Source organism: Lissotriton helveticus, chromosome 7 (assembly GCF_964261635.1).
Source record: "Lissotriton helveticus chromosome 7, aLisHel1.1, whole genome shotgun sequence".
NCBI lineage: Eukaryota > Metazoa > Chordata > Amphibia > Caudata > Salamandridae > Lissotriton > Lissotriton helveticus.
Window position 1 is genome coordinate 1,783,217,117 of NC_136068.1, and position 27,628 is coordinate 1,783,244,744.

The window sequence follows — 27,628 nt, forward strand, 5'->3', positions numbered from 1 at the left end:
GTCAGCATCGCAAGAAGTTACTGCAGATTGAAACCTAATTGCTTAAATTAGAGAGTTCTAGCAGGGAGGAGAATGGAAGCGATGCACGCACGCAGTTATCGAGTATGCAGCTACTGGATGTAATGTAATGTAATGTAATGGTGTCTTGTAAAGCGCCTGAATCACCCCACCTGGGGTATCTCCGCGCTGTAGACCGCTGGATGATGCTAGACTTTCCTTGCTCGCTACTAGCAGCCAGATTTATCAGTGGGGGATAAGTCCAGTGCTTTGTTACATTGCCTAAGTCAACAGATGCTGCGTCCGTGCACTCTCCCCAGCACAAATGGCCCAAATGGGGAAATTTATACCGACTCATCGCCCATTGCGGATTGTTTTGACAAGTATTTTGCAGATTTATATGCTCCCTGCAAGATTTTACCTGCAGAATTCGTTCAGAAGTTCATTGACAAGCTACCCCCGCGGACAATCTCCAACGATGTGTGTTTGACACTGGACGCCGCACTGTCAGTAGAAGAATTACACACCGTGTCGCTGGATTTGCATGCGGGAAGGTCACCCAGTCCCAACGGTTTCCCTTGTGAGTTGTTTCAGAAATATCACTCTCAGTTGATGAATCCTTATCTTGTGGCACTCAAAGTAGCCGTACAGAACGACAGACTACTGTCAGGCTGGAGACACACCAAAATAGTTGTTTTCCAAAAACCAGGTTGACCACCGGGACATTACTCGTCATATCGCCCGATATCTCTCCTTAACGTGGAGGCTAAACTCCTGCCAAGGTAATCACCATTCGCTTGGTTACCCATATCATGGACTTGGTCCATCCAGACCAGGCTGGCTTCATGCCTGGCCACGCTACACGGCGTAATATCCGGCGTGTACACAATGCCATAGCGGCCATTGACTGACTTGAGGGACCGCCGTGCTCCTTCTCGCTGACATCGACAAGACTTTCGACTCCCCCAGCTGGACCTACTTTTTTGCCTTGCTCGGCTGCCTAAATATCGGCCCCGCCTACTGTATCTCATACGTCTATTGTACACTGACATATCGGCCTCGGTTCGAGTGGCTGACTCCGTCTCTAGAGGTTTCTTTATCGGACGAAGTACATGCCAGGGATATCCCCTCTCTCCATATCTCTTCACGTTGGCCATGGAGCCGTTGGTGGCCTGGGTCAGAATAGATGCTCAGGTCCGTGGTTTTGAATGGGCAGGTGGGAATCTTGGACCATACAGCACTACATGCAGATAATGTATTGTTCTTCCTCACACGTCCCAATAGGACTGGCCCGCTCCTTCTCAGAATCATGCAAATATTTGGTGAAATGCCTGGGTTGTACATGAATCGGGGCAAGTCTTATCTGTGGCCGTTGCAGGGTGGTGACCAACTGGGCGAATGGTTGTGGGAGGTGGAGGTGGCCCTAATGGCTTCAAATATTTGAGGGTGTTTCTCTTAGCATCACAGACTATCTCATGGGATAGAAATTTGGCCCCATTGTGGACACACGTGTGTGCTCAGACCAGAGTGCAGTCCCATCTGCTGTTGTCCCTGTTTGGCAGATCTGCCATTTTTAAAATGTTCTCCAAAATCAGCCATATTTCATATGACAGACCTGAGTTTGTCAGCTTAATGCTGTTCTGGCACGGTTACTTTGGGGAGATGGTGCAGCACTAGTAGCAGTGAGGACTTGCTTTTAATCCACATACTGTGGTGGCATCACCCATCCCAGATATGCAGGCATACCACGCTGCTGCACACCTTCTTGTCCTTAATGATTGGTGGTATGATGCTCGTGACGACCCGGCATATGCAGTTGAGCGTTAGCTGTTGGGCGACAACACATTACACATGACACTCTATTCTGTATCAAAAGTTAAGGCCCTGCCACCTGGAACTAGGACAATATTCATGATCTGGAAATATGTACTCCATTCTATGGGTTCAATCAATCAATCAATCAAAGCATTTGTAAAGCGCACTACTCACCCGGAGGGTCTCAAGGCGCTGGGGGGAGGGGGTCCGCTACTGCTCGAACAGCCAGGTCTTGAGTTGCTTCCTGAAGGCGAGGTGGTCCTGGGTCAGGCGTAGGTGGGTCGGAATGGAGTTCCAAGTCTTGGCGGCCAGGTAGGAGAAGGACCTTCCTCCTGTGGTGGCTTTTCGGATGTGAGGGACGGCGGCGAGGGCGTGGCTGGTCGATCGGAGCTGGTGTTTGGGAGCGTAGAAGTTGAGGCGGCTGTTGAGGTATCCTGGGCCTTGGTTGTGTAGGGCTTTGTGTGCATGGGTGAGGAGCCGGAAGGTGATTCTCTTGTTGACCGGGAGCCAGTGCAGGTCTCTCAGGTGTCCGGAGATGTGGCTGCGGCGGGGGATGTCCAGGATGAGTCGTGCTGAGGCGTTCTGGATCCGCTGGAGTCTCTTCTGGAGTTTGGCGGTGGTACCGGCGTAGAGGGAGTTGCCGTAGTCCAGACGGCTGGTGACGAGGGCCTGGGTGACCGTCTTCCTGGTCTCGGTGGGGATCCATCGGAAGATCTTACGTAACATGCGCAGGATGTTGAAGCACGACGAGGAGACGGCGTTGACTTGTCTGGTCATGGAGAGGGAGGAGTCCAGGATGAAGCCCAGGTTGCGTGCGTGGTCCGTGGGTTTGGGAGCGCTGCCCAGGGCGGGGGGCCACCAGGAGTCGTCCCAGGCGGAGGGTGAAGATCCCAGGATGAGGACTTCCGTCTTGTCAGAGTTCAGTATCAGGCGACTGTTCATCATCCACTTGGCAACGTCTGTCATCCCTTCGTGTAGGTTGGCTCTGGCGGTGGCGGGGTCGTTGGTGAGGGGGGCTAATGAGAGAAATGCCTTTATGGCGCAACAGGAAGTTACCTCAACTGTCACAACTGACTGGTTTTTGAGGTTGGGAGGCCATCAGCATAGATATGTTGGCTGCAGTTATTCATGGTCAAAATCTGAGGTTCTTCCAGGAACTTCAGACAGAATACGCTATGCCTTGCGCACAATTCTATAGATACCTCCAGTTTAGACATGCCTTTTCCCCCTATTTAACACTGCAGGCAGATATATCTGATTTTAACCCCAAAGAGGTAAAGGTCTTCATGGGCGAGCTGGGAGGCCATAATATCCCCAAAATAACCCACAACATTCTTAACAATACACCTACGACACTACACAAAGCTAGAGATAAGTGTCAGCAAGACCTGGGTCCCCTGGATGAAGGTGGTTGGGTAGAGGCATTGGGGTCCCCACGCGGTGAGGCGACTACAGCCTGTCTGCGACTCATCCAATTCAAATATTTACATCGGGCTTACTACATCTGACACAAACTATCACATTTCCACACTGCCTGCAATGTGGGCCATAAGGGGGCACCTTTCTGCACACGGTGTGGCTGTGTACGTCACTGTTGAGTTTCTGGAGAGGGGTGATCACATATTTTTCAGCGGTTTTAGGGTGAGATATTCTACTTCCTTCACGAATGGTTATATTGCATTTCACTGAGGGCCTGGGCCTCAACAGATAAAAACGCCATCTGTTATTCCTTGGCCTCACCCTGTCTTTAGGGCAAGAGATTGTCCCCAGAAACATTTTAAAATCTGGAAGAGAGTGGGACCTAAATATTGCAGTTATCTATTATTGTTCCAAATGGCTAGGACGCACTTATATTAGATTAGTTGGCTTCTCTAGCAGATATAATGTGGCCCTATTGTTGGTGTTTATGAAAAGGTATTCTGCAAAATTTTAATTTTTTGTATACGATGTTACAGAAAATGTGAAAATTTTGATATAATTATTTTTGAAAACATACTTAATACTGGTGTTACTTTAGGCACCAGGCATGTGTCGACTATCAACAATAAAAATAAAACTTGGACCGAGGACTACAGCAAGAGGAGCTGCACAGGGCTTCATCACGGGTGACCTGAAACTTTAACTTTTTTCCCGGTGTAGCACTACCAGACATTACAATATGCGCTATAGGTTTCTATGTGCTATATAGTGCTAAATCTTTCAATGGATTGTTTTGGTGTTGGTGTCATTATAAAGATAAAAATATGTCCTATTGAGTAACATATTTCCTATTTTTATTAATTGGTGTTAGATTTTTATTGTTTGTTGTGCCTTAATTATTTACTGAAATGGTGTTTCTAAATGCTTTGCATGCCAATCTATGAAGTTGAGCGTGCCTGCTCACAGCCAAGCTACCAACAGTTGAGCAAGGTAATAATTTTCTAAGACCTATTCTGAGCCCTAGATTGTGTCAGTGGCCTTATTGCCACTGGTAGATTCATATTTACCACTACTAATATTCCACTTTACAAAGCTTACAGATATACATATTAAAACAACATCACCTCACAGTATGGTGTTAGTTACAAAATATAAGTTCCACAGGTTTACGCAGATGCTTTAAAATGCATGATAGTGCGTAAATGATACACAAGTGCTTCCCCGCTCTCAAACAGGATAAAATCATTGGCCAGAGTGTGCGAGGCCAAGGACCCAAGGGTGAATTTGCAAACCCAGCAAATAGGTACTAGCATCAAGTAAAAAAAGTAGTGCAAAAGTAATCCATGTCCTCCATTCCTATCAAAGTCGTGCATGATTAATAAAATGTGTTACTAACAGTAAAGAGCATTAAACATTAGTGTCTTGCCATATAATAGTGAATAAAAAGTTCTGAAGATTGCAGTAACAATTTAAAGTGCAATATAGCATGTAAGTGATGTTCGAGTGCTTGTCTGTTCCAATGCATTGTGTAGTCATGAGCTGGAGTGTGCTAAGACGCAAAGGTAAGTAAGCAGAGTCAGCAAACAGAAAGCAGTATCTAGAGAAACAAGTGTGTTACTTGTGCATTTCCTGAGGCCATGCCAGATCCTTGCCAGCAATTGATTTAAAAAAAATACTCAATGGGTGCCATGTGTCCAGTTCCTTTCAATGTGTTTCAATGTCCTGCATGATAAATAAAACCTGTTGCTCATACTGGAGTGCATTAAGCATAATTACCAAGGGATATAGTATTGATTTAAAGGTTCCGCAGATTGCACAGGCAGTTTAAAGTGCATGGTAGCGCATAAGTGATGTTCCAGTGCGTGTCTGTTACCAGGCAGGGTGAAGTCATCAGCCAGAGTGTGCAAAGACACAAGCTAAGTAAACCGAGTCAACACATAGAAATCAATTTCAAGACTGAAAAGAGCATCAGCTGTGCAAATTTGAAAAAGTGTGGCCCCTTCATACAAGGTGAACGTGACAAATGCAGGAAATATATAACAAATAAGAAAGAACCTAGGCAAGTGTCAATAGTTACATATGTGTGGGCAAAACAGAAATATACCATACTGTTTGGGTTACAGTGCATCAAGATATCATACTTTACTGTTTTGTTGTTTATCACAAAACATGTTTTATAATTTATTTTTGATTATAAACTATCATAAATGAGAAAATAATCAATAATTTACAGTATAAAACCAGTAATTTTATACAATGTCCTACATTCAGGTATGTATGTAGAATAGTGCACTTTAGATTATAGACTTATGAACATTCTTTTTCTTTTGATTTTTCCTTGTGAATTTAAATACACATTACAATCATTAATCAGACCATAGCATAATTGGAGAAGGGTCCACAATGTGAATGGCTGAGATGAGCAAGAAGGCTGGCAGTATGTTGACACACTGCACGCGTTTCGGATGAGATGCCTTTGACAGGAGACCGTCACAACATTCAAAACATTGAGCCCAAAGGAAAGAGTAAATACTGATTAGGTTTGCCCACAGTTGTTATATTATGCTAACGTCTCTCTAGAAGATCGTTTTAGATTTACAAGTATAGTAGGGAGGTTGAGACCCTCGTGACCTTACTCTGGAAAATGGTGTGAGGAAAGAAAAAAGATGAAGGGCCAGTGTCAGGAACAACCTGCGTGTCATTCACCGAAAGAGGGGGAAGCACAACACGAGAACATAACAAATCCACAACAGATGGTGTAAACATTTAACAATAGTCTGATATATTTATAATGGGAAGACAATAAGGTGCCTTTTATTTATGCATCATTCATGCATCCAACCATAGAGGAGTGGTTAAAAATGGCAAATCCCTGGATAAAAGGTGTCCCATTAAGCCTAAGAGAAGCAGATCCAAAAGAAACGTTGTGCTGCTGGTGATTACCTAACAATAGATGCATCATAAATCTCCAAGGTCTTGATACTATAGCCAGTCGTGTTGAGTTCCTAGATTTAATGGAGGGTGAACAAAAGAAGCGCTGTTGTTGCATGTGCATGCTTTGTTATTCTCCTGCGTATATTCATGCGCATGGCCGAAATTGGCCGAAGTGTATGATGTTTTTTTGGGCTGGAGGATGGAAATTATCATAATGTAGCAGGGTATTGGGTGCTGTGGGCTTAGTGTATAGGTCCACTGCTAATATACTGTTGTGAATGTATCTAGGACCCTATTTAAATATTCCCGATTCATGCCCTTATCTGGTTATAACAAATCATATCCTTATAAAGGCATAAGAATCATATCCATATTTAGTCATAGCCAATGCAATCCAAATACGGCAAGGCTACTCCCATAGACTACTAGAATGTACAACGCGTTATTTAAACAAGCCAAGCCTCCAGCAGCCCGGTAATTCCCCCTGCTCTTGTTTTGATTTGTCCAAGAACTCCTGGAGTCCAGAAAGAACTGTACGTTTTTAGTGACGTCTTATGTCCAACCTTACGTCAAACTCGGCACCTTCCAGGTATAAATATACCAGCGTTTACCTTAAGCAAGGACACGGTGGTTTGGAGCACATCGGCTATCTACTTACCCGCAGCCCAGCTGTAACGAGAGCCGAAGGAAGCCGACCCTCCCATTGACGCACTGAGAGAGACGCTGTCTTTTCTCCAGCCGAGAAATCCAGCTCCAGTGTTTCCAGTCACCCTTGCGGGTTGCTGGGAGATCGAATCCTGAGAAAGAGATACAAGACCTCCTTCATTCTATAACCAAGGTACGGAGCTGATTAGATCCTTAGAGAATTCTTGATTCAGATTCTTGGCAAAACTATCTAAACTCAAACTATATCTCACGTACTCCTTCCCACGTACTAGGCTTAGGTTAGGTACACCGGGGTAGGCGTATTTTAGAAACACCAGTCGAGTACGTTTAGTCAACTTTTTTCATTGTATGTATTTTATCCGTTTTAAGTATCATATGGCTCAGAAAACCGGAAACATCACTTACAATGAAACTTTTACAACGCACTACCATTACAACGCGGTCATTACAACGCAAACCATTACAACGCATTGCGCTGGGGGGCGCTCTAGGATAGGGAATAGGTTAATTTACTATACAATAACCTTCCCTAGTGTCCACGGGGACTGGAGTTGGAATAGTAAATTAAACTATTCACTATCCAACACCCAAAAGCGCTATGCGTTGTAATGGTATGCGATGTAAAAACCGCGTTGTAAAGGCATGCGATGTAAAAGCATGCGCTGTAACGTCATACATCCTCAGAAAACATATAAATGCTTTTACAGTATTATTTCATAATACTCCTTTTACTGTACGCACTTTACTTTATGACAAGTATTGCAATTGTGGCAATTCACTTCTCTTGCATGAGAAAGAGGACTGCTCAATAAATAACACCTTTTATTAAAAACGCCAGTCTCTCTATTTCTCTGCACTCCTGGTGAAACTAAGCATGCACGATTGACTGAGTGAGATAGCTGTCTATTGTTTTCCGCGCCTCTGGAGATATACTCGTTATTCTGGGGGGAGCAAAGTTGTCATGTTTATGCGGTTGTCAGAAACTAATCCCTTCTTGTCTATTCAGGAAAGTCCTGGGGGCCCGTCTGTGCCCGTCCGTGTCCCGGACGGGCCCAGGGCCGGGGCATCTCCTTACCTCCCTCGCTGCTCTCAGGCTGACTCTCTGAGGTATTCTTCTGAGGAGCTGTGTGCCCTCAATACCTACAGCTGCGATGCCGCCAAACATTGGGAGGTACTAGAGTCTACGCATCGCCGATGCCCGGCATGTGGGTTCTGTTTTGCTAGCCGCCTATCTCCTGGTGGCACGACTAGGACAAACTTAGATACTATTAAAGCCGGCCTGATCAATGCTAGATCAATGGCCAGACACGCGGCCGACATATTTGAGCTGCTTGACGAGAAGGAGTTTGATCTCCTTTTCGTCACTGAAACTTGGCTTTCTGAGTCCTGTATGCCATTGGTCGAACTTGCTATACCACGTGGCTTCAGGATTGCCAGGATGGATCGACCAACGGGCAGGGGTGGCGGTTTGGCAGTAATTTACCGGGACCACTGGACAGTGGTGAGTGAACCGCCTGAATTACTTGGCGAGACAGAAATGTTACACTTCGCTGTGGTCCTCTCCCCTCATTTCACCTTGGGAGGTACTCTGCTTTACCGCCCCCCCGGCTATGCGGGCTGTTTTGCTGGTAATATTGAGGAGGTCATTGTCCCCCGTGCCCTTAAATTCTCTCGATATCTTCTTCTGGGGTATTTTAATATTCATATGGTTGCGTTGGACTTACCGGAAACGATCGGCCTGGCAGAAGTCTTCTCGTTGGCGCATCTTACACAATGGGTGAACTTCCCCACCCATGCGGCTGGCCATTGGTTAGATTTGGTCTGTTCTAACTTTGAGATCACTATGTTACCCCCTAGGAGGGTCATTTGGTCGGACCACGCCTTAATTTTGTTAACCTGGCCCATAAAATCAAAAGGGCCGAAGGAACTACCTGTCTCTCAAGCTCATGCCCAGCGAATAAATTTGTCTACCTTTTCGGACTCCCTTCTGTCGAACCGGCCGACCCTGCCATTGAATCTTGATTCTGCGGTGGAATCATTCAACGCTTGAGTTGAACAAAGTGCCGTTCTACATACTAATAAGGGTGGTAGCAGGCGGTCGAGGTTGTCTCCCTCCAAACCCTGGTTCACCCATGCCCTTAGAGAGCTCAAATCAGGGTGCAAAAAGCTGGAGCGAGCCTGGCGCCTTGAATTCTGCCCGGAACTTAAGTGCAAGCTGCGGAGGGCGCAGAAGGTATATTATGCTGAAATCAAGGCTGCTAAAAGTAGCTATTTTTTAGGAAGGATTGAGAAGGCGGACAACAATGGCAGAGAAGTCTTTGCCATTGTTCGGAGCTTTCTCTCCCCTTGTGCCGCCTCCCCAGTTCCTCCGGCATCCGATCTGTGGTGTGAGGAACTGTCATGTTTCTTTGATAATAAGATCGCTAAAATTCAAGAGGAGCTTTTAAACTCCGGTGGTCCCCTTCAGCTTTCACCACCTATCATTGATCTGGGTGCGAAGCAACCTGTCAGCCAATTTTCCATCTTTGAGCCAGCCCAGCAAGCTGATGTGCTAGCCATTTTGGAGGCGCTAAAGTCTGGTTCACCCTCTGACCCGTGCCCTGCTAGGGTTCTGGGGGGAGCGGCTAGTCTGGTGTATCAGGAGGTTACCCAGGTTGTTAACCTGTCTCTGGCTTCTGCCTCAGTACCTCTCTGTTGGAAACAGGCGAAACTTCTTCCTTTGTTGAAGAAGCCCGGCCTAGACCCCCTGGCTACTTCCAGCTATCGCCCGATATCGTTGCTCCCGGCATTAGCGAAAGTGTGTGAAAAAGTTGTTTTTAGGCAACTAAATAGTTTTATTGAATCTTCTCATGCCCTGCACCCGGCTCAATCGGGGTTCAGGGCTGCTTTCAGCACTGAGACGGCTCTGGTGGAAGTCTCAGAAGCTATTAGGGAGTGTCTCGACGGAGGCGGCAGAGCGGTCCTGGTTTTGTTGGACTTATCTGCCGCCTTTGATACGGTACCCCATGCCCAGTTGTTGACAAGGCTGGCAGAGGTGGGGCTGTCGGGCGCGGTTCTGGCCTGGCTGTCTTCGTTTCTGTCTGAGCGGTCGCAGCAGGTATGGATGCCCCCATTTGCTTCATCACCTAAGAAGCTCACCACCGGGGTACCACAGGGCTCAACGCTAAGCCCTCTGCTGTTCAACGTCTATATGACTCCGTTGATCTATCTGGCTGAGCAGTGGGGAGCCAAAATAATGTCATACGCCGATGACACGCAGTTGCTGTTTACCTGGCCTAAGGACTGCTTAGAGGCTCGGGCCGTCTGTTCCTGTCTGACCAATGTCTTCCGATGGCTTGTCTCAGCTCAGCTAAAATGCAATGAGGACAAGTCAGAGCTATTATTTTATGGCAATTTTCGGGCCAATTTTAGGGATCTTATTTGGCCAACTGATTCTGCATGTCCTAGCTATCACGGAGGCCCGGCCAAAAACCTGGGGGGTCTGGTTTGGACAGGATCTTAAGTTTGAAGCTCACCTAAAAAAACTTACTGCGACCTGTTTTGCGACCCTTAAGTCACTCAAGAGGTTCCTTCCACTTCTTCACAGGGAGGCGAAGGAGACTGTTTTGCGTGCTTTGATCCTGGCACGGCTCGACTATGCCAATGCTCTCTACAGTGGTCTCCCGAAATACCTTATAAATCGAATGCAGATCATTCAGAATGCGGCCGTGCGACTTCTGTTCCACCTTCCACGAAGAACTAGTGCACGTGCCCATCTTCGTGAGCTCCACTGGCTCCCAGTGGCACATTGCATTCTGTTCAAATCATTGGTTCTGGCCTTTCGGGCCTTGCATCACCAAGGCCCACAATATTTGCGCAAGAGGTTTACCTTTTACACGCCTCACCGTGCTCTTCGATCGGCCAATCTCCGTCTGATGTCTATGCCCAAGGTCAGATATGCAAGACTGGGTGGGCAGTCAATTTCTGTCCAAACAGCACGGTCCTGGAATGTCTTGCCACTTTCTCTGAGAGCATCAACCACATTAGCGGGATTCAAGAAAGGGTTAAAAACCCATCTTTTTAATCTTAGTATGTAGTTCTCTGCTTCTTTCTTTCTGGATTTGGTCTGTTTAGTGCTTACATATCGCGCCAGGATACTCTGTAGTAGCAGAGCGCGTAATAAAATATTTAAAAAAAAAAAAAGTTAACTCCTTCCTGTTCACTCGGGAAAGTTTCTAGTGACCTCTGAGCTAGCTGGCATTCATAATTAAGTCTAACATATTCAATAGAGACCTAGATGACCTCAGTCCTACGTCTAAACTATCGTTTATGTTAATCCAATGCGCAGAGCCTATTGGGAATATAGGAACTACACTACAATACCTGTCACATGCTTAATAATGATGTCCAAAAACTCAACTTGAGTCTTACTGGAATTAGATGTACAATGGACATTATTGCCACATAAATTCAACCATGTTAGAAACGCTGACAAGATCGCTACTGAGTCCATCCATATAAAGAAAATGTCATGTATATAACGTGACCATTTTGTCACTGACTTAAAAAATGGAGCCACTTCATTGAGGATGTATATCCTCTCAAATTGGGCCATAATGAATTTAGCTACCATTGGTGCGAAAGATTCCCCCATACTCATACCCTTCATTTGTTTCTACAATTGTCCATTGAATTTGAACACATTCTCTTGGAGCACTATTTTGAGGCTGCAGTTGCTTCAACCATTCCTAAGGGCTACCAAGTGGTCAGGAAAGACCACCGCAGGGGGGAGGCATAGCCATTATTTTTAAGAGCATCTATTCCTGCGTGCTTCTCCACTTGTAAGATGTTGCAGGGGCTGAAACCTTAGGCTTCCATCTGGTAATATCTCCCCATCAATTCATGGCCGGTTTACTTGTGTATAGACCACCGGGTCCCGCTGGAATGTTCATTGAAGCTATTAGTAATGCCGTTGCCCCATTGCGATTAAACACAAACACTGTTTAATATTAGGGAGTTTCAATGTCCACATGGAAAATGATCCTAATGCTACTAGCTTAATGTAGGTGCTGAATATCTTCATCCTGAATCCTAGTTTCCTGACTCCAACTCACATAAAGGGCCATACTCTCGACCAGGTCTTTTCCACATGGCCCTAGATGTCTCTCCCCCTTGGCCACTGGTGTGGTCTGACCATTTTCTTTTAGAGTTTAGAGTCCATCGTAAGATTGCACCCTCTAACATTCAGAGTAAGCCCCGTATGAGCAGTTTTAGACCCTACAATTGTATTAAACCCAAAGCGGTAATGGTGGCCCTTGACTCCCTTCCACTTGTTGTGAGTGGTGATGTGGAAGATGATGTGACTGTCCTGGACAACTGGCTTCTGCTCCGGGCAGCAGAGCTCGCCCGCCCTCTTCTCGTCCTGCCTTGACCGCTCGAGTCTCTGCTCCCTGGTTTATGCCTGCTCTTAAAGAAAGCAGGTGGACCTGCAAATGACTTGAGAGAGCGTGGCGGAAAAACTTTGAGAGTGGGGAGAAAACTGCGTATAAACAAGCACTTAAACTGCACCACAAACTTATCCTCAAAGAGAAAAAATGCATTTTCTCATCAAGAATAGAAGCTGCCGGGAACACAAATAGAGAGATTTTTAAAATAGCAAAGGAATTTGCATCCCCTAAGGCTGTGACTAGGTCTTTCTCCCCCTCAGCACCATGGGTGGATTCGATGGCCCTATTTTTTGCTGACAAAATTAGAAAGATTCAGGACACTTTCCCCAGCTCCCATGAGGTTAGCTTTCAGGATAATGCCCCCTCCCATCCTGACCCTCCGGTGAGCTGCCCTCTCTTTACAGAGTTTCCTCCTCTTTCATTGGCAACCTCATTGGGCATTTTAAAGTACCTGAAATCAGGTGCTCCATCTGACTCTTGACCTGCGTCTATTTTGGCATCAATAGCTTCCTCCATTAATCCCTATGTGAACCAGATTTTGAATACCTCCCTACAGCAGGGGCTGGTTCCTGGCAAGTGGAGGGAAGCACACATTCTCCCCCTTCTGAAAAACTCAATATGGATCCAGAGCTCTCCGTTAATTATAGGACAATTTCACTTTTGTCTTTCTTTTCCAAAGTACTGGAAAAACATGTGCACTCAGTCACTTCTGCCTTTCTTGAGACTAACAAACGTTTGCATCATTGCCAATCTGGGTTCTGCCAGAATTTTAGCACCGAAACGGCACTTTTTGGAAATCTCGGAATGCATTAAGAACGTTTTGGATAAAGGTGGCAAGGCTATGCTGATATTGTTAGACCTTTCAGCAGCCTTTGATACCGTCCCTCACAGCCGACTCCTGAAGAGACTCCAGGAGGCTGGCTTTAGAGGGACGGTTCTCAAATGGTTTACCTCTTTTCTGTCAGGGCGCCAACAAACTGTGTGGACTCCTCCTTTTTCTGCCCTAATGCCCCCTTTGGAGGTGGGTGTAACTCAGGGCTCGGTGCTCAGTCCAACTTTATTCAATCTGTACATGACCCCATTGGCGAGTCTTGTTCAGTCGAATGGAGTTAAAATAGTGTTGTATGCTGACGACACCCAAATCCTATTTACATGCGACAAGGCTTCGGAATTTAAGGGGGAAGCTATTAAGGCCTGACTTTCGGCGATGATCTCCTTGCTCCAGTTAAATGAACTTAAATGTAATTCCTATAAGTCGGAGATCATGATCTTTGGTTGCCCATCTAACAATTTATGGCAGAACTGGTGGCCGCAGGACATGCACCCTCCTGCTAACCCAGTATCGTCTGTAAAAAATCTTGATGTAAAACTGGATGACTCCCTGAGTATGAAGCCACAGGTACAGACTGTGGCCGACCAGTGTTTTGGTTTTCTGAACATGCTTAAACAATTTCTTCCATTACTTTCAATCCCTTAAAACAGGAAAATTGTGGTACAGGCCTTCATTGGTTCCAGGCTGGACTACGTAAACATTCTTTATCTGGGGCTTCCAGAGTATCTGCTTGCCTGCCTTCAAGTAGTGCAAAATGCGGCGGCCAGAGCTATTCTTTCTCTTGGCCCCAGGACCCGGATGTCTGCTCATTTGAATTCTCTCCATTGGCTTCCGATCCGTCAGCAGATACTGTTTAAGGCCCTGGTGCTGGCTTTTAAGGCCTTACATGGGTACGGTGCCCCTTACTTGAGGAAGAGAGTGCAATTTTATCATCCTCAACGCGCTCTTCGCTCTGCCTCTTTGGCGCTAGTCTGTACTCCGGTTGTGAAATACTCTGGAATTGGAGGTCGCTCCTTCCGGTTGAAAGTGGCAAAGCTATGGAACAATTTGTCACTTGCTGTGAGACATCTCCAGGATCTGCTTCCTTTCAGACAAGCCCTAAAAACATGGCTGTGTCAGCAGTAATGTAACACTCTGCACTATGCACACTTGTTTTTTTGTCTAATTCAGTCACACTCACCCAGCGCCGGGACACTCAGTAGAGTAGCTGTGCGCTTTATAAAACCCTGGTAAAAAAATAAAAAGCAGCAAGAGCGACCACTCGTATTGTGGAGTGGTGGGGTGTGGGTGGAGGGAACACAAACAAAACAAAAGAATTATAAAGACAGAAAGAAAATTGCACTTAGCTTCTCCAACGCCACCATTTTCCTCCGATCCCTGCAGCTCCGACATCCAGGAACTGCTGTACACAGCACAGGCTCCCAGCTTCTAATTCCAACGCTGCTTAAATGGTGTGAATACTATTCTCAGCATGTCAGCAGCACTAGGATTGGTCTGAACAACTCAGTTTGGTGCTCAGACATAGACTAGGAGCCTGTGTTGGTGTCTCCACCCAGATGTATAGCGCAGCTAGGTGGAGAAAGGCCAAGTGCGCATGATGGTTTGACCATTCCCAGAGGGCCGCCCAAACCGTCATGAGCACTTGCAAGTTCCCACCTACTCCCTGGTGCTACAACTGCAGCGTCAATGTTGGTGGCCATGCCCCTCCATCGGCTCGCAGTTCCAGCCTGCGGGATGAAAAATAAAATGATGATAAAAATGTTTTATCATCTGCTGGCTTATAGCAGGGGGTGATGCTCCTCTGCCATAACAGAAGAGCCGCCCCTGCAAAGCAGCATTGTTACTTTATCCTCTAATATTGAGATCTGCTTGATGGTCTTATTTTACAGGTTTTTGACGTTTACATGAGTTACAGGTATTTCGTACAGGTACTGTAGGCCCAGTTGTTTTATTAACTCATTGAGGTAGGCTCTTGCGGGAGTGTTGTCTCTGGTAGTTAATTCTATACAAAGGTGGGCGTTGAAGGTGTTCATTGTGCTCTCTTTATGTTATTCCAGCATTTTATATATGTGCCCCTTCTAGTGTATGTCTCCTTCTGGCATCTGAGCTGATAAACTATCTTATTCGGGTTTTTAAATGCTAGAGATAGAGCACTGCCTCTTCTCTTAGGGCTTCTTTCTGGGGAGTGAATAACCCGTTGTTGTCTATTATCGCTCCCAAGTACTTATATTCCACTACTGTCTCCAGAAGTAGGTTGACTAAGTACCAACAGGGGGCCCTTTTTTTCTGTTGATTAGTATCAGAGTTTTAGTTTTTTTTAAAAGTGATCATCAGGCCGTTCTCGACTGAGAAAATGTGTGTTACATCAAGCAAGTGTTGGAGCCCAACCGGAATGCAGCCTATAAACACCAAGTCATTGGGATAAACAGATTTGATAATATCAAACTCCCAGCTTCGGAACATGGCAGTTGCAGCAGTTCAACTACAGTTTATGATAAAACAATGAAACAGGGTGGGGAGTGGACAAGGACACACCCCTGCTTCAGGATTCTTGTGGTTAAAATGGGTCTGGAGAGACGCATACCAGCCTATAGCTTAACTTGTATCCATGTGTCTGTATGCAGTAAGACCGGCTGATTCAAAAGGGGAGGTGGGATTTCACAGTCATTCAACTTGCGCTACATTTTGTCCCAATCTATTTGATCGAAAGCAGTCTGGTAATCAATAAAGCAAAGATACATGGGTAGCTTAGGATATTTCTTTTAATTTAAAAAAATAAGGTCATTATGGGGTGAGTTTACTAGAGAAGTTGAATTCTTTAGTGGGAACTCTCCCGCTGCACTTGGTAGAGCCCAGTCAGGTTATTTTATTCTTTCTCTTCCTTTTTCATGTGGACTCATGCCCTGCACTTCTGTTAGGCAGATTTGGAAGAATCCTGGGCTCATTTTAATCCTGGTGATGAGCTCTATATACCAAGGGCAGTTGCAGCAACACTCCTCACCTCCAAAGTGGTGTAGCCCTCAAAAAGCTGGTTTTCCTGGTGCCCTGCACAAGTTCTCCTTTGGTTCTTTGTTGGTGGGTGCAGAAAAGTTGAGGGTTTTCACCCAACTGGTTCTCAGGGGGCTTTGGGGGGCAGCCTCACTGACCCCCTGCAGTTCTACATGGCAGTCCTAGGATCCAGCAACTAAGTGTGTAGAAATCCACAGGCAACAGAGTGTCTCTTCCTTGTACACAAGTGTTTTAAGGAAAGAGGAAGGTTCCAGAAGACAGACACCCTTGGGCAATATTGGGGTGCAAGATTATCTCTCCACGCATGACACAACATTCAAACACAGAATGTTGGGACAATCTAAAATGGTGTCATTCAGGAGGCACTGGTCAGAACAGCTCCTGGGGTCTCAGCTTCACCCCTCACTGACATTATTGCCAGGGACTTGCAAACTAGAATTTCAGAGACAGCCCCCCTCTGGGTTGGCTCCAGTTTTCTAAGCACGCTAATTTGCTCAATGAGCTTGGGCAGGCCCATGCCTGGTACAGTGTGACACCTGAGTGATTGATGGAGATCATTCCGCTCCACCTCTTTCTTCCTCAGGGGCTGGTAGAACTACTGTTAATTGCTCCTTTTGTGTGGGGAAGCCTTTGTTCCTGCTGATGGAGAAAATGTAAATAACTGGGCACAGCAGGATGACACTGGGATCTGATCCTGAAATGAGCCAGGAAACCAGCACAGTCAATGGTATCTGTAGGCCAAGGGGGAATGAAACTACACTCTTACGCAGTTCTCTTTCCCATGTGTATAACGGGTGCCACTACAGGAAAAACAGTAAAACACACTGACTTCTCCTGTGAGTGTTCACTGCTCTCGTATGGTCTAATCCCAGCAAATACCTAATCTTGCAGAGTCCCCATTACTGTGCGCTGTTACAGGGCTGGCACAACAATAGTCTTCCATGCATAACCTGCAGACGTGTGCACACATGTTCCCTTATATCCAGCCAAGTGCCTCTTACCAGCAGTGTTACCTTAAAAGGTAGACACTGATGGTAAACACGCACAGGCCATTCTCTATGTGATTACTGTGCATCAGACATCAGTAGTGAGACTTACCCACCGTAAAAAGTTTTCAAACTGGGTGATCAGAAAAGGAAGACATCCGGGCATACTGAAGAGGCAGAAACCAGTGCAACAGGAGTCATACAGAGTAGAGAGGGGGACCCCTCAAGGTTGCAATTGGAAAGGAACCATTAGCCAGTGGTATGGAAGCGAAAAGCAGGAACTATAACAGAACAAGGTATTATTATCTTTTAAGTAGATGATATACTGCTTTATTTAAGGGTAGGCAGACAGGGGTAGGACCATCTATAGAAGGTATCGAAGAGTTCAGGGAAACCATTGGGTATGCAGGTAAATTGGCTCATGGCGAGCATATTCTCAGAAGGGCTTGTGCAGAGCAGTGGAATGCCCTAAGATGTATCCCTCTAACTTGGGAGCATCACATTACGGTAGTTAGGGGCGCAGACACATAGAAAGGAAAGGATATTATTGAGACAATATAGGGCAGACTAAAACATCTGTCAGAGGCCCACATTCTCAAAGTGTCCCAATCTGGAGCCTCCATGAAATAGGTGGGTGGACAGATTGCGTACCACAATTCAGTATACTGGACCTTGATGGGGTGACTACAGACGAAAAACTTCCACAACATGGTTCTCAAGCACATGATGCATGGGAATAAGTTATCCGGTATCAAGGGGATAGTTCAAAACTCACATTAAGTTTACCAAAGTGGTAACAGAGTTTTTGGGCAGCAAAAGTGAAAAATCCACCACACATGAAATATGGATTCTATTAACCAGGACTATAGTCTGTTTCCCTACCAATTGTAGATGTAACAGCTGGTAAGATTGTGACTTGATGTTAACTTTCTTTAATATCAAATGCGATGTAAGAGCAATTAGGGTCGCTAAACCTCCTTTTGCTCTCTCCTTTCTAGATGGGGTACAACCAGTTCAGATTACCTGAAAACCATTAATAAAAAAGGGCTCAGAATTCCAAGTTTCCTGTATCATGACAACTGCACAACCCTCTATCGTTTTTTGCCATCCTTCATTATTTATCTTGTTTTTAATTCCTGCCACGTGCCAAGACATAACATTCAAAGACTCATTGGTTTGTATACTCAGTACGCCTTCCTCCAGATCATTAGAGGGGCTATTAGGGCTATCAATCATAGTGCTAGCCACAAGATCACATCTGGCCTCCCTTGCAGGTTGTACACAGGCACCCCCAACCAACTTATAAGTGTTAAGATTACACTCCATTGGTCTAAAAAAAACCTGCCAACTTCCTCATTGAGTCAGTCAGTCTCGCCACAGCTTCTGAGCAACTCATACCTGTTATAAGTAGGGACAAGTGGAACTTCATTATACATGTTAGGAAGGTTTACATTTCTGTAACTTGGCCTGTAGAAAAAGCCTAAAGGGACAGCAGTTGGATGTATGACATTACAATGCATGCTTTTACATCGCATGCTTTTACAGCGCGGTTTTTACAACGCATACCAATACAACGCATAGTGCTTTGGGGCGCTGAATAGTGAATTATTTAATTTACTATTCCAACTCCGGTCCCCGTGGATAGTAGGGATGGTGTTGGATAGTACATTAAACCTATTCCCTATCCTAGAGCGCCCCCCAGCGCAATGCGTTGTAATGGTTTGCGTTGTAAAAGTTGCATCGTAAAGGCACTGCGTGGTAAAAGTTGCATTGTAAAGGATGTTTCCCACAGCAGTTATGTGATCGTCCATGTTACAATTTATTGCTGTTGCATTATTTAATAATACCTCCAGCAAATTCCTCACCAACTCCCTGCTACGGACGTTCACCACTACACAATCTCCTGAACAACATTTCCTAGAGCTACCCACCCAGTTCGCTCTCTTTAGCATTATTATATTGTGTTGTGGTACATTAGTATCAATATTAGTTGCTAAAGCAATCCAATGTATCACTTGTTTTTTTAATGTTTCATATGTTTCACTACTCTTGTCTTCCTGGCATGTACATTTTTAAGAATAATAACATATGGTGTCACTTCGGGGTGGGGGATGCAGGGTCTGTTCACAAATATTGCTACGCTGCGTAGTTCTACTCAAATTATGTTTCTTATTAAATTCTGTTGGTCCTGTAAGGGAAGGTTATAGTTCCTTGTCCGGTCGTTGGTGTTGGATCGAGGGTTTGTGCTATCCCTCAATATTATCACATCCTAAACCCTCTTGTGGCATTGTTGGCGAATTGTCGCTCACAATTGGCTTTCTTGTTTTTTTTAAAGATGTTAGTCCCGACACCAAAACCTTTAGGGAGCGCACGTCTTTTTGAACCAGCTGTATTTCTGCCATTACACGTCGCTCAATACTGTCCATTTTGGAATATAGTTTGTTTAATAGAGTTTTGAGCTTTTGAGTCCCTTGTACACTAGCTATTGGATTACTTTCCTCCTTTAAAGCCCCAGCAGGTTGACATTCTTTTTTTAGCTTTGGCTTTACTTTAGACCTCACGGTCTTCTTTTCCTTGAAACATGAGATTGTGACCTCCCTCTGATAGTGATTCCTTCAAAGTGGCATCTAATGCTATTTTAGTGGCTATCAGTTTTTCCTCCACCAGGACACTCTCACTATCGATCATGCCCACTACTGATTTTAAATATTTTGTAATAGGCGTGTTATGTGTATGTGGCTTCCCCAGAGAGGTCGGTAGCTTCCTTTTGCCTCACAGAGGGATGAATAAGTAAGTGTTACTGTGGGTGCAAAATAAGATGAAGGGTCACCTTGCCACTATGGTTGATGAAATTCTTCAAGGAAAGGAGCGAAGGGAAAGGCCCAGCCCAGGCTTGTTTGACCGCTGACAGGTGCGGACAGCCCTGTCCTTGGCCCAAGCTTTGCCTGGGCACGGACGGCAAGGATGGCAAACTGTGGCAGGTGGCAGGCATCATCAAGTAAGTATGGGCAGTCAAAATATATTCATTGCCTCTGGTTAAGATGAAAATGCAAACTTCTGGTACAGGTTGTGCGCACGTCGGATTATTGTATGGTACAGTCGTGTTCTCACTTGAAAACTAACAGATATGACTGAAAAAACGAATTTAAATACTGATGAAAGGTGTGATTTCAACTTGATGCCAGATCCTAGAAATCCTGACCCCCATGGGACTGATGGAGGGGTCTGAGAAGGACCCCTCATTAGTCCAAAATGTTGTTTTCTGTGTTCTACGATTTGCAGAATCACCATGGTTCTCGGCACTGCCCACCATATAAATCTGTGGCAGATCCACAGATTCAGATCCAAATTTAGACAAAAACTACACCCACCCACAGACCCAATTTCACACTTACTCACATCCACTTACGTACCCACACACTCACTCACACATACAGGCATTCCACACCCACTCAGGGACACAGAATACCACTAACACACCCACTGACACACCCATGCAGCTACTCACACACTCACTCTGAGACCCAGAGAATTTCTCACTCACTCATCCACTCACAGACCCACATGGGCATATATAGATAGAATAATCTCAAGGAACTATAACACATGCCCTAGGTAACTAGAACCTGGGCCCTCACCGTGCACTGCTAATTAACTCACATATTACTCAAGAAGTCTTCTATGACATCATTGATAGTATCGCTGCAACTTTTGAAGTGAAAATATTGGTTTGAAAGCTGTGCATGGCAGGGGCATACGTTCTAGTTAACTTAGACCAAGAGTTATAGTTACTTGTGATAACTATAATTACTGAATTTCTATGGTATTGTGTGTGTAAAATCTGAAGGCTAACGGGGTTCGCCGTGGGGGAGAAGGTTCAGATATTACTATTGACACCTGAAAAGAAACTCCTAGCCCCTTGGCAAGGTCCTTGTCAGGCACTAGAATAAGAGACCCCAGTGACCTACAGGATATCCCACACAGTGGGCGGGTGGGACAAATGTATCACGTAAATCTTTTGAATGCATGAGAGGAGCCACCTCCCACTCAAATGGACCCAGTAGTCTTCCTAAGCTATGGGAACACCAATAGCCCCCTAGATATTCACATTCAACCATTTTTGGACAACAATGATGAGTGAGTTAAAATGGGGAATACCTTAACTATCAAGCAAAAACAACACCTAGCTACATTTTTAGACCATCATTTCGGGCGTCCCTAGTGTCCCACAACATCATCACAGATGTGACCTGAATGGTTACGCTTAAGCATACCACAAACGAGCTGAGAGATGACAGGCAGTGGAACAGAAAGGAGAAGACATGCTGAGAGCTCACATAATAGAACCCTCTCAGAGTGCTTTGTGTTCACCAATGATTTTGGTGGCGAAAGACAGGGGTCTTCATTTCTGTATTAACTTCTGCAAAATTAAATGCCATCTCATGGTTCAATACCTATTCCATGTCCCAGGTAGATGAACTGGTAGCGAGGCTTGAGTAGCGGGTGTCATGTCCATGACTGACCTCACAAAGGGATATTGGCAAATGCCTCTTATGCCTGAAGCATGAGGGAAGGCAGCCTTTGCTACCCATTCAGGGATTTGTTACTTCAAGGTTCTGCCATTTGGCCGTCATGGGGCCCCTGCTACTTTCCAGAGACTTATGGTAATATTGTTGAGGGCTCATCAGGCCAACGCAGGGGCATACTTAGACTGTATAATGGTAAATAATCCTAACTGGGGAACAATCCTGCAACATCCACAATAGGTTTTACTGACCCTGAATCAAGCGGGCACAGTTTTATGCTGAAGAAGACCACCTTTACCACAGAGCACATTGAGTATTTAGGGTTCATCATACATGCAAGGGTCATCTGACCACAGCTAAACAAACTCAAGGCCATTCAAATGATTTCACAACCCACAACAAAAAAGGAGCCACGCTCCTTTTTGGGACTTGTGGGATAATTTTGCAGGTGTGTTCCATAGTTTTCTGAAATCACTGACCTTCTACCACAGAAGTACGTAGGGAAACATGTGCAATTGACTGAGGTTCAGGAGCATAGCTTCCAACAATTGAAGTTGGCATTATATCCCTTGTGTCCTAACGTTGACAGGACTTTTGTGCTCAGGGCTTGGGTGCCGTTTTATCGACCAGCAGTGTGGCCTGTGCCCAATCTAGTATGACTGCCGCAATTTGTTTCCCAGGGAAGTACATTATGGCACCATATACTAGGAATGTCTTGTCATCAAGTTGGCCATGGAAGCCCTACAGTATTACCTAATGGGTCGTACATTTATTGTTTTGACAGATCATGCCCCCCTCATCTGGCTGGCGCTGCATAAAGTTCAAACCCTTAGGTGCTCCGTTGGTCCCTGGCCCTACAAACTTTTTTGTTTCAGGCCTTCCATGTTTCAGGGAAGCTGCAAGATAATCTATATTTCGTGTCTCATTGCCCGGTCACTGAAAGGCCCCACACGTACATTCCTGCTGGGAAGGCAGAGTAGTCAGATGGCTACCACGCCCGGGACTTCCAAGATGGCCGGCACCATCAACACAGGACAAGGGAGCTGCAGTGCTCCTGTGGCTCATGAGATATCATGTTGCATCCTGAGTGAGTCGGCGCCATAAAATAAGGACCGCAGTAGTTCAGGGAGGACAGCAGTATTACACTAGAGGAAAACCTTAGGGTGTGAGCAGGAAGAAAGGTGATGTCAGACAGATGTTGTCTGTATGTAAGCAAGGGAGGAGACTCCGAGGACCATCAGGAAAGGGACACAGAGGAAGGGGAACCCGAGGCAGAAGCAGCAAACCCAAGGAATAGGACGGCCATTGTACCAGGTTACAGGCCTGAATACTCAATAGCACAGAGGGAGGAGAGGAAAATCCATACTTGGGAAGCTTTTAGGAAAACTGCAAAAAAAAAAAAAAGCCCAGCTCCATACTTCTATAATATAGAATCAAATCATATCTACAGCCGGGTGTGTCCATCAGAGGGAATAGCATGAAAGGACTGGACCCATTATTTCTAGACCTTTTCTAGAGACACACTCCAATGGTTATTTTTCACAGCACCAAAACATAAAGAGGAGAAAAGTAGTTAATCAGCAGTTAATTAGCCAATGATACACTTGAAACATAATAACCCACTGACAATTACATAAGGTTAATTGGTTTATTTCAAAGTCAAAAATAACTGGACATAAAGACATCTCAACACAAGGTTATAGCAATACAAAGGAATTAGCATGAAGCCAAATCTACGCATCCAATTTAGATGGTGCACCATGAACACAACCATTAATCTATGATGTAGAATATAGAAAACCAGGAAGCATGATTCCAAATTTCTCTGCATCGAGGGTTGCTGAGTGAAAATAATTAGATCCATCCCTATTCTAGCACTAAGGTGACATCCCTACATAAGCATTTTCAAAAGAAAGGTGTCATTATGTTGAGACTTCCTAAGAAGTCTTTCCACCATCCTTGAGACAAGTAGCATAAAACCACTATCACAATGTAAGAGCTCGTTCTGAGATGGTAGAATTCCCAGACTACACCTCGCACATGCCATCCACTCTGGTAGTCCTGAGCATACTTTTCCACAGCACTGTTCATGTGCAACCTTAGTAACATTTCCTCCTTGGCTCCCAGGACTTCTCCTGTGTGAATCCTAATGTTTTTCCTTTATCCACCCAAGTCACATGATTGTAACTTCTTCTCTCCTTGCCTAGCTACTAAAACATAGACATTATTCTACCTAAAAATAAATGCTTCTTCATCTGCAATACAAAAGTTGAGAAAGAAGAGATTCCACAGCGCACATGACATACAAGCTAATCAATCTAAAGTGAGAGTTGTAAGGGACTTGCATTTCAGGCCTACAATTTCAGTGAACATAAAAATGTCTCAATTTAAGCATTATAGATTGGCATAACCTTATTGCGTATTAACTAACACATTTACCAAATTATAGGAATATCAGAGTTAAACACTTTCAGTTTATGAGTGGGATTAAGTTCACTACACAAGTTCTTCATGTTAACGTTTTCAGCTAGTTATATCCACTTCCTAAGTTAATTCTCCATGCTCCTTTTCAATGACCTAAAACACTTTATGTACTTCTGTTAATACATTCTCACATTTTCATAGTTGTAAGATTATATGCGGGTGCATGCTACACATTATTATGATGCACACATAATATGAAAAGGGATTTCTGCTCCATCAGGGGTGACCATAGTCACCTAATTAAAATCTTTAAAATTAAAGATCATTGCAACAGCACCGTCAAGTGGGCACTTCTTTTCTATATATCAAACATAAAGCAACATGGTGCAGTGCGCCAGATGCCAATAGAAGTTTATCAAGTTTTAACACATAATTAATGTAAACAGCAGATAAGACATTCTTGGCCAGATGTATCAAACAGTTTTACCCGTTCTGTGTCTATGGGAAAATGTCTTCATACTACTGGCCCTCTATAAATACATTCTGTGCAAAGGCGCTATTAATCAAAGTTTTTTGTACGAATTACAAAAAAACAAGATTATCATGTTTGTCAAGTGCTAATTGTGCAAAGAAAGTCCATCTCACTAATGTAAGAAGAAAACATATAAAAAATTGAATTGCAGATGTTTTTAAACCTTAAAAGAGATCTCACAATTTTAAACAGCTAGATTGTACACAGTAAATGCACCCCCACTTGTTTAGGCACAGCTTTTAAACTTCCAAAAGTTGAGCTGAGCCAAATTTCATCTACGGTTTGCCATTTAGTCCTCACTATTTCCAACAATGTCCAAGTTGAGGTTTAAAGTTCCTGCCCTACTGTATTCTATATTGAGAACACTGTCCTGTTTTAGGTAATCTGGGTTAGGGAGGACTACATCGCCAGCTGTGTTTTCTTGGTTAATGACATGAACTTCAAACATCTTTCACTGAGTACTAAGTAATCTCCTTCAATGGAGGCTATATTTTTTTAAATGATACTTTAATAGCTGTTTATGTTCTTCTATCAATGCTGGGTTTATGCATAAAATGTTTAATAGGTCTTCCCTCATGCAATCGCACAGCCAACAAGAAGTCTTGATAGATGGTCTTTTCCAAGGAAGGGAGCTATTTAAAATAATGAAGCTGCCCAATCTATAGCCCTTTAGTTTTAGATTAGCTGTAAGGTCAAAGGGTTCCCTAAATAGCTCTGTGGGTTCAGGTTGCTATATGGACCAAACGCCCTCTGTGAGTCGGATCTTTTAGAAAGCAAATTCTTGTCCATCAACATGGAGGATTTTTTAACCCCTGAGTTCACCGCTTTGTTAAAAGCACCATAACTGACAGAAAGCACCCATAGTGGATCAATCTGTGGCCTTTGTATAGCTAAGATCATGGTTTCACTTGCTTGGGTTTTGCCTGCACTTGGTACTGCCTTCCATAAGATGTTGTTTAGTGTGCCTTCCTTGCTCTTGTCACTTTACAACACACTTCAAGTAAGCAACCAAGCGTGCCAGGTCTTGCCTGCACAGTCTGAATTCTAGTCTTAGTTGTACAATGGATGTATGGCACAGCAACTAGAACATTCGTCAGTAGATTTCTATAATCTATTGTTCAATGACTCCAACTACCCTCCCCCTTGAGGGCTTCCGAACCCTATACTAGACTGGGGTCTAGTTTCTGGGTGCCCTCACCCATAAGTTAAAGAGATAGGCCATTTAAAGAGTTGCTTAATTTGTGGAACGAAGTTACCAGGATATTGATCCTTTTTGCTATTCAACATTTGGCGCTGCAAATGTCTCTCTTGCCTCAAACTTTATCCCCAGGTACTTGTACTGAGGTTCTGATTCGATTCGAGTACATTGCTGTTCTATCAGTATACTGCTGCTGGAAACCTCTCTGTTCTTATAGACATTGTTTTTGTTTTTTGGAGATTGACTTCTAGCCTGTGTATTTCTGAGAACGTAGCAATAGAATGTATTAGCTTCTGGAGGTCCACGTTTGTGTGGCTTAACAAAACAACATCATCAGCAAACATGAAGCTTTAAAGCCTGCACCCTTTGGGGAGTGAGAGATTACTTAGTTAAGTCTTGATGTGAGTTCTGCCAGATATAAATTGAAAAGGAACGTTGCAAGGATGCAACATTTCTTTCAAGCCATTGCTCTTGTGTATTTTCAGCCAAAGTGTTGTTCCAGTCCCAATCCTAAATTTTATCCATGTGTTGGAATATAAGAGCTGAATAGCATTTAGAAATGCCTGTGCAATAACACATTGCTGGAGTTTGGGCCTGAATTAAATACGCTGGACTGCATCAAATGCAGAACGAAAGTCCACCAAACATAGATGTAGGTTCTGGCGCTGGAGACTTGCCTAGTTAACTACTTGGGAAAGCATTAAGGGCCAGATGTAGGCAGCCAAATTGCAATCGCAAACACTAAAAATTGCAGAATTTCAGCGTTTGCGATCACAATTTGGCTGTGAGCAATGTAGGTAGGCAAATACCCGCACGCAAAATAAGGAATCGTAAAAATTGCGATTCCTTATTTTGCGCAAGCATTTAGATAATCGCAATTTGCGAGTCCCTAAATGCTATGCTGGTAGGCATCGTAAATTGTCATTTTGCCTTAAGGAATGGCAAAATACCACCAACTTCGTATTGGTGCTATTTTGTGATTTCATTTCAAACCGCACTTTTTTACAGAGTGCCATGTGGCGCACAGGGTGTCCTTTTGGAAACCTTGCACCCTTGAAATTGTGCCCGCAATTTGCGACTGCCTCTTGGGTACTCTCAAATTGCGGGCACAAATCTTATTCATTCCTCTGGCCCTATTGGCCCAGAGGAATGAATAGGATGGTGTTCCTTGATTGCGAATCTAAATTTGCGATTCGCAATTAAGTAATATTGAGGAATCGCAAATATTTCTGCGATTCCTACCTACATTACATTTTGTGAGTTCTTAATAGCGATTCGGTAAAAATCGCTATTAAGCACTCGCTAAATTGAATTCACCTACACCTGGCCCTAAGTTATTAGTTGAAGTTCCTATTACCCTGAATAAGCAAGTTTGGTTCAGAGGCACTAGGGAGTTTTTTCTCCGACCAGTGAGCTTAGCAAATAGCACTGATGCAAAATATTATGTCTCCCCTTCCACCAATCAAACAGCCTTTAATTTGATGGTAGGGACGTGTTCCCAGCTTTGTAAATTGAGGTTATTTTCGAAACCCACCAGCTGTCGGGGATTGCTTGATGGAAAAGAACATAATTAAAGAGCGAGCACAGATATTTTGTAGAGTATTGCGGATTTTATTCAAAGATGGCTGTTGGCTCAGGAGCCATGTCTAGGTGCCCTGACATGATTGCTTTTTTGACAGCTTTCAGGGTGATAGGTTGCTGAGCAGAGGATGTTTCTGGGCCTGAGGGGCAATAGACATGTTTGTGACCCCCCTGTCTGGTTTTAGAAATGGCACCTTCACATCAGTACACTTTTCCTGCAGGTAGACCACCTACACTTCATCAGCTGTGTTGGATGATGCAGAAGGCAGTCCGAGTTCCACAG

General features: G+C 44.5%; 1 protein-coding gene across 1 annotated transcript in view; it reads left to right on the forward strand.

Annotated features, from left to right (window-relative positions):
- The window catches only part of LOC144767713 (protein RoBo-1-like), a 171,988-nt gene that overhangs the window by 15,901 nt on the left and 128,459 nt on the right, over positions 1–27,628 (forward strand). The gene's annotated exons all lie outside the window — the stretch shown is intronic.